Below are 8,793 nucleotides of genomic sequence, written 5' to 3' on the forward strand. Positions count from 1 at the left end.
ACATTAAAAGGAGATTTGATAATTGTTAATAACTTGCTCATTGTAAATAATATTAACTTCCCGCTTGAATACTTCCTAAGTAAGATGCAAAGATTTGTTTGTGATTGATGCTGCAGAGTGCTCAATGAAATCAGAGCCAATTTAAATTTCAAGTAAGACGCAATTAAAAAAACTGTGGTAAGTTTATATTCATGACATAGCCCAATATGAGGATAAAGTTTGAATTACTTATGGGGATTAAATCAAATTCGATTGTACAGTGGGGCTGAAGTAAAAGGCTTTTTCCCACCGGGGACGAAATTTTGATCAAATTTTCTAATAGGGTGGGGGTCCCATGGGATCATCCCCCCCCCAGGAAGATGGGGGGGATCAGATTTTGGTGCCAGGGGGGAAGTGAAATTTTCAAGCTTGATGGGGGGAGAAAGGCGAATAGGGGGTATATTCAGTCCTCTACCTAGTGGGGGGAGTAATAGGATAAATACAGACCTTCCTGGTGTGTTTGGGCATTCAGGCTTTTGAGCCTGTCATTCTAGGGATTTTGAGAGTCTTTTTTTTGCTATAGTAGCTTGCGAATTGAGGCGAGTCTGGATCATCACTTCGCAACCCTTATACAATACGGCTAGGGGGATTTCCCAATTGGGGGGAGCACGAATTTTAAAGACAGGTGGTGGGAAGGCCAGATGGGGGATTTTAGCTCTTATTAGGGGGGGCCAAAAAGCTGGAGGACGCCATGGGTCCCCCGTGTCTGTGACACGTGGGTACCTGGAAAGTTGTCTCGTTTGTTTTACATTCGAAGGTAAGATAAAATTTCAATCAAATATCAATTTAATTCAGGAAAAATGCAAGCCTGATGATTCTAACCTATCAAATTCAAAGAAATAATATGACCTAAAATAATAGTTTGAGCGACTAAACTAAAATTGTCGAATATTTAACTGCAAAAAGATCTTTCAGTTTAAAATCTCTGGAACAACTTTGACCTCGCAATTTATTCATTTATGGACCATATACCGCACTTATTCAATGCGAGGCTATTAAGGCAAAAATTCTAATCATATTTTTTGAAGAACATTTAGGTTTGAAGTAATGATAATAAAAACTGTCAGGTTGCAAAATTTTTTGTGGGAAAGGATGAATCTTACTTTAAAGTTACAGGGGTAGAACAAATAGCAAGTCATGAGTATTTTGTATGGACATATGTGGACATATGTCGACCTACGCTCGTTTTGTGTGTCACCATAAAAACAATTTGAATCAAAAGTTTTGAATGATAAAACTCTATGACGAAAATAGCGCTATATACAAAAAACGACGAAATATAAAGCTTCTGCAGTATTGACTTCCATCTTGAATCTTAAGAAAAAAGGCAAAAAAGTACGAAGATTTTTCTTAAAAGTTTTGTCTATAAATAAGAGTGATAACGTTTGCTTACTCATCAATTTAATTCACAAGCTTTTTCACATTGGATTGACATTGATGTGGAGCAAGATTGGTCAGAAAGTGGAAAATAATTATTCTTTTTGCTTATGTCAGCACAATATACAATAGGTAGACACTGTCCTGATATGAAATACGTGTCTGATAGGAAACGGGAACACTTATGTAAAAATAAAACCTTTAAATCGATTGCTAGACTATCATTAAATAGTTGGTAATACAATTTATTATAGGTCAGTTAAAATTATCAATAGTGTCCTAAATCATATTGAAATATAAAGCAAATTTTAAGTTCTTAAAAAAGATTGATGAAATTAAAGTAATCTTTCGATAAGCCTTCGAAATTAATGTATAAGGTACCATAAAAGAAGAATTAAAAATACGTATTAAAGAATAGACTAATCAATGCATTTGTTCGTACATACCGTACTAATTAGTCAGGCAGTATAACAGATTTTTCATAAGAATATGTTATAATCACCATGATTTTATATGTTTCGGTCTTTTTTGAAAGAACCACATCGTTTAGAAATAATGTCCATAAAGGTAAAAAATCGCAATCGTTGGAAAGATATTTGTTAAGGTCGAATTGAGTTGTCTACTTTCTTGTTTTTGGTCCATCGAAATGAAATCTTTGTTGCAGACACCAAATATTCGTCTCCGATGATAAAATCACCCTCGATATTCCTCCCAACTCATTTGAAAACTTCACTTAAGAATCTCGATTTTTGAGCTTTAAGGCTACAAGACTCATACTCACTATTCGTAATGTAATGATTTCTACGGAAGCATCCTGGTTTTTTCCCAGTAAATTTTGGCCCACACTTGAGCTGTTATTAATTTTTTTTTGAATATTTAAGGTGTAAATGTTTTTTACCGTGTCTATGAATATAGGTTTAAAATCTATTAAAAAGTGTTAGAATCAATAATTTCTTAGTTATTTTGAAATCTAAGGCTCACATTGTTTTGTTTTTAGGTTTTGGCAAATTGTCAGACTCGTGAAGTTCTTATAAAATTGTTCTTGACAAAAAAGCAAAAACCGGGTTGTTTCCTAAGAAAACATTACTTAATGAATAACACGATTAGCTTTGCCATCGCCTTTTTGACTCTTTCGTTTCATCCATGCTAGGCATAAATCAAGTTAGATGGACCCTAAATGTATTAGCTTTTCATTTAACCGGGCATTTAACATACTTGTATGTACATATTCTTATGCCGAATGGAAAGTCCTCAGAATTAAACTCACTTTCATTGCATTTGATGGCTCTTTTTCAGTCTTTCATATTTTCCTTTTTTGTAGGTTCGTTTTCTTTTTTATAAGAATAATGAGGCTTATCTTTACCAAAAATAAGAACAAATTAAGAACAAGCCATACAGCCTTGAATGGTTGAGCTGTCGAGATTTACAGATTTGAGTAAAATAAAAATTAAAAGTAGAAAGGAATATTTAAGCTTCAACTAAAACTTGATGTTTCTTATGAAAGCTTACGAACAACGAGTTTGTTAGAACAGAGTGGGGGAGTCTAAAACGGAATCTATTGTCTCTGTGAATTTTAATACCTCTCATTAACTTATCATAAAGTAAACCTATCTTGAAAAGAATTTAATTACATTACACGTTTTTTTTTTATAAGAACGTCAAAACTTTTTGAAGCCTTCAGATGTTCTTAGATTTTTGGATTTGAAGCCTAAAAATGTTCTTATTTTCAGCACTTTTTGAGCATTTTGATGTAATTTCTTAAGAAAATGCATGTTTTTAAGTCTCCAAAGCCTTAGAATTTTCTTAGAATGTTCTTAAATTTTTGGGCCTCGAAGCCTTATGTTCTTATATAGTTTGTTCTTATAAAAAAAAAATCGAAGCATCAGTCGATCAAAAGCCAAATTCCTTACTTCTATTCTCTTTTAAGACAAATATGAAAAAAACAAAATTGGAATAGAACAATTAATACTAATTACTAATAAGGATTTTTTCTTGATTGAGCAATGAGTCATTTTGTTCGTGTGATGGTTTTTTTGAATTTGAAATCCTGATAAAATTTTCACATCCGACATTAGTTGGGTGTTTCGTTCCTGTTAAGAGGGACTTGGCTTGGGTTTTTTTGTTTTGTTTTTTTTGTTAACGGTGCAATAGAAATATTTGACCTTCAAAGAAGTCTTGTTTTTTGGGAAGAGACTTGAACCAAATACAAGGTACGTATTGCTTATTTACTTTTTAATGTTGTGGCACCCAGTTTTAATCTTGGTACCTGAGTTTGAACTAATATACAATCTCCTTAGACCATTTTTACAGTAAAAAAATTATCAAAAATATTTTCCCGATTCAAAAAGGTACCAATTATAAGGTAATCAAAATATTTAATTGTGCATGAAATTTATTTTATGTCGCAAAACTTATGTTTTTAAGTAAATTGGTTCTGGGATGACTAAATTAGGGGTGGTCGCGAAGTCTGAATGTCCGAAAATGTTTTTAATTGCCATAAATGTCCGAGATTTTAATGCTTTACCCCCAACGCTACCACCATAAGACTGGTGACAAGAAGTCGTTTATTGAGGATGGCTTCAGCAAAAGAGTTTGACCGCCTGGAGAAAACTCGCACCGTTTTCTATGCTTATATATTCATTGGTTTACTAATTAATTTCGAGAATCCAATTTGTTTTATAACTTTTTGGCTCACCAACTTTCCTAAATTTCAAGCTCATAATTAAATATTTCCCGTTTTCGAAAAGGGAAATATTTATTAAAACGGGCTTTCTCCATAATAATTTTCCGTGTCAAAACGCCTTCCGTACGCCCTGACTGACGCCCGTTCTTTATTTCACAGCGAAAAATGCACCCAGTGAAGTATAAGTAATGTATCATGATTCCAGTCGACTGATAAACTATATATATAATATATGTTACAAGTTCCTTACGGATTCTCAATCCCGGTTATAATAAAACTATTACATGTTAGTAGCAGACCCGACTGGCAATTGTTATGTAGCAGGTTGAAACATGAGTTTTTGCTAGAAAGATGCAGTTTGTTTTCACCCAGTTAAATCTTTAAAATAAATCAAACTGTGTGGGTTTCTTTACTTCCAAACAACCTACCAATAGTTTTGGAACACTCCATAATAAAGGAAGATGGCTGTTCTTGTGGATTGACTTTCTGGTTACCCCATATAAACACGATGTGACATGAAAGTGAAGAGACATGATTTTTTGGTTATTGTTTGATTTCTTGACTTGTATACCCGGGGGGGCACTCGATACACGGTATGTGCTGCGCAAAATCTGCTAATCAAAATCGTACCCTTACAGTGCAGTTCAATATGGCTGAAAAGGTACCCTTTCAGTACATTTTCTTTTGATTTACCCAACCCTTATAGTGCACTATATTTCTCAGCTGTAAATCTGCGTGAAAGAAGAAGCTTGGGAAATTTTCTGTTTCAAAGAAAAACTGAGAAAATTATTCTTGTCAGCTGTAATTATCAGACAATAGAAACTTTTTCAAACAAACGAGAAGTAAAAACCTTTCTTTTTATCAATTATTTTGAATTTCTTTTAAATTCGACCCTTGTAGTGCAATCTCACAGAAACACACCCTTACAGTTCATTTTGGGATGCTGAAAACCCCCACCCTTAAGCGCGGCACATGACGTAGGCCAGATCATATGAGTGACCCCCCCCCCCCCGGGCTTGTATATCTCATGGCAAATGGGATATCAAATGACTTTTCATGTATTGATTGGCTCTACATATGATACCTCTAACTTTGAACACCTCCAGAATGTTGAAAAAAGCATTTTATGAGATAAGTTTCGATTGTAATTTTCATGGAAATTTTTAAGCGACAGATTTGACTTGGCGTCAGTTTTGTTTGGTTGATAAATCTATTTAGCTTCACCATGACCGTGGGATGATTTTCAATAGACTTTTGTTGTTATACACAGTCACTCTTACACATGATGACTCCAGTCATGTTTGGTATCAGACTGTCAGAATGTTGGAAAAAAAACATTTTACGAGAAATTTTTAATAGAAATTATATTGACTTATTTTTACAATTTTGGTGGTGTGGGTTTTGTTGGTTGATAATGTTTACACCGTGGGATCCTGTTACGGTATATTGATTGTTGTTTGTTGGAATACACCGTTTAACAGTCTCGCCATCTCCACCGTAGAGGCGGTAGGTAAAAATGCTCACTTTAGTACTGTGGCTGGAAGGTTAGAGAAATGTAAACATTGTCATTTTTTTTCCTTCCTTTAAAGAAAATGTTTTAGATGTTTGAACATGATATTAATGTCAATTTTATGTGTCTCTCCTGAAAATTTCACAAAAATTCATCAAGAGGAAAAGAAGTTATGATTAAAAGGAGTTCTTTACCTACCATTTCTCTGCTGGGTTTTCTTATGAGAACTGGATGTTTACGTACCATTTTTTACGGGGGAGAGTGAAGTTTCTTGTGGTTGCCAAAATCAAAACAATAGAAAATTGTTCATACGCGTGCGAAACGGACACCTGTTAAACGGTGTATTGATTACCAAAAAAAGAGAACCTTTTTTTGATAAATACTTTATTTTTTTCATGAACCGTGTGGATGGTTGACATCTTTCTCTAGTCAGAAGCAGCCAACGAGCCCATTTCCCCGAAATATCTGTTTCCCTTTTCCAGGAGAGAGCCTTTTTTGAAAAATGGGGAAACAGATCCGATTTTCTAGGAGAGACCTTTTCCTTAAAACTATCTGTTTCCCCACTCCAGCTGATGACGTCATCAGAGAGAAACAGATCAATATTTCTAGGAGATGACATAATAAATTGGGAAACAGATATCTGTTTCCAAAAAAAGATGATATTGCATTGGAAACAGATTGAACTTTATGGGGAAACAGATATCAATAACAAAAAGAAAGGGAAACAGATGAAAATTTCCAGGAGAGGGAAACAGATATCCTATTTGGGAAAACAGATCAAAATTTTAATTCTGAAAATTGTGGAAACAGATCAAATTTTCTAGGAAAGATACTTTGAGATTAAAAATTTAGGTTTTGCGGAGAAACAGATCTTCATTTCTAGGAATAAGATTTTTGAAATATTCGGCCAACAGATCAAATTTTCCAGGAAGGCTATGTCTTGGAAACAGATATTTAAAAAAAGGTCCTCGTTGGATGCTTTCGTCTAGTCTAGTCTTGTAAACCAATGCAGCGTCTGTTTTCAAATCTTGAATTCTCTATACCTACTTAATTTTTAAAATATGCATGATACAGTAATTATGCATGGCTGTATCATTGTTATGCTGGAGTACATAATTATTCAATATGGCTGCCTCTTTAAAAAAAGGTCTACTGTTTACAAGCTATTTAAATGCTTTAAAACTTTGAGCCACATTTTTTTCTTTGTTGCTATTAAAGATAGATTTTTACTTTGTCGTAATGTAAATTTATTGTAAAGTTTTAGTTTTTGAGTTTAGTTCATCTGCAGTAGTATTTTTTCAGTAATCCTTAAATCTTGTGAATAAAGTAACATTTAACCAGACTTATTGCCCCCATTATATTCAAATTTGTATTTTTTTTTAGGACTGATAAGTACATATTTTTAAACACCAAATCAAAGCAAACAACATGCCAGTTCTTTCTGGACAAATATAAATGTATACTTTATTATGTGTGCTTTTTTATATATGTCAATAATGACCTTCATTTTTAAGGAAATATTTAGTCGCAATTTTGCGATTCTTGTTATGGTAAAGGTTTTAGAATTCATGATTCTTTCAACTATATTTTGGAGTCATTTTTTAACAATTTTAAAACTAAAGATTTACAAAGTGTGAATGAATGTTTAATGCCTCGCTTGCCTAGCACCGAGATTGCTTAAAATATTCTTACATACAGTTAAATTTTTACTTAAGACTTTAAATCGAAGTAAAGTTTTATTTTAAGACTTAAAGTGACATCAAATCAACGTGTTTCCTACCATTTGCTTACATACACTGCATAAAAAAAAAGAAAAAAAGATAAGCGTAAAATTATTAAAATATTGTTTATACTGCTTTTATGCTTAAAATGATAATAATTCTGTCTGTATTTTCTTTCTGGTTTAGGTTTCACAATCTTGAAGACGACACAAACCCAATTGTTAACTAAGCCTTCTTAAAATCAGGTATGATATTTTCACGGTTCTTTATTATTCAATAAATATTCTGTGGTATTCTAGTCTAGCATACGCCCGGTGGGAGCGAGGAGACTGGGGAGACTCAAGCCTCCCCACTTTTGCGCAAATGAGATTCGTTTCTCAAATTCTAAGCGAATTTTCTCATTTTGAGCCTTCAGTTACGGTTGTTCCACCGGGTCTGTAGCATGCTAAGCAAATAATTCAGAAATGAATTAAGCAAATCGAAGGAGTGAATCCCATGTTATTTTTGTAGTAACACTTATGTTATACACGAATGTATCAGGGGCTCTTTAGACTACACAATATATTGGCGAACAATATTCACCAATATGATTTGTGGACCATAATTGACAGAAACAAAATTATAAAAAAGGATTTTCTTTCTGTAGACAATCCTTTATTGTTGAAACGTTACCAAGAGCTGATAATAGAATGAACCCAGTTGGCGTGAGTTTTTAAAGATCCCCGTTTATTTTTAATGGCAATATATTTTACTGGGAGTGGCACTTAGTTTTTGTTTTTTATTTATGACAGTTTAAAAATCACTTTAAATTTACCCAAGTGGCGATAGTCTTACCCAGTTCGCTTGAGAAAATTCAAATGAAAATATCACACTCAACAGTGAAGTAAAATGAAAAATAAAAAATAAAAATATTGCGAAAATTTGCATTTTTCCATTTACTGTTACAAAATTGTACACCCTAACTGCTATGCTGGAGTTTTATTTTTAATTCTTTCTCTATAAGCCACTAAAAAAGATACCCCTCCATTTGTTCAATTAGTGTCCAAAGTCGAAATTCACGCTGAGTGGGTTATCACGCCAACTAAGTACCACACTTTATGTTAGAGACACATTTTCAATATAATATGTTGCCGGCACTCAGTAATATATTGCCTGACACAAAATATAGCGTAGTGTATGTAGCCCTTTAAGGTGATACCGGGTTAGTCAGAAATAAGTTACATGTTTTTGTTTTTTGTATTTTTTAGTATGGGCTGAGCCTGCATGTGATTATTTTTTTGACAATTCCGAGTCTAAAATGTTCTTATTGGCGTCCTTTTAATTAATTCACTTACACGCTTTTTCTATAAGAATGGTGTTTTTCCATTTCATCATTTCTTAAATTTTAAGAGGAAATTCTTAGGCTAGAATCAAAATTCAACCATAGAGATTCAACCTAGATTTATTAATAAATACACAGCTGT

At 33.3% G+C, this 8,793-nt stretch overlaps 1 long non-coding RNA gene across 1 annotated transcript; it reads left to right on the top strand.

Moving 5' to 3' along the window:
• Positions 1-3,542: 3,542 nt before the first annotated feature.
• LOC136811612 (uncharacterized) lies at positions 3,543-7,575 on the top strand. Its single transcript, XR_010847257.1, has 2 exons — positions 3,543-3,626; positions 7,517-7,575. It is a non-coding gene; the product is annotated as an uncharacterized lncRNA (long non-coding RNA).
• Positions 7,576-8,793: the final 1,218 nt, after the last annotated feature.

Source organism: Clytia hemisphaerica, unplaced genomic scaffold (assembly GCF_902728285.1).
Source record: "Clytia hemisphaerica strain Z4C2 unplaced genomic scaffold, Clytia hemisphaerica genome assembly, whole genome shotgun sequence".
Lineage (NCBI taxonomy): Eukaryota > Metazoa > Cnidaria > Hydrozoa > Leptothecata > Clytiidae > Clytia > Clytia hemisphaerica.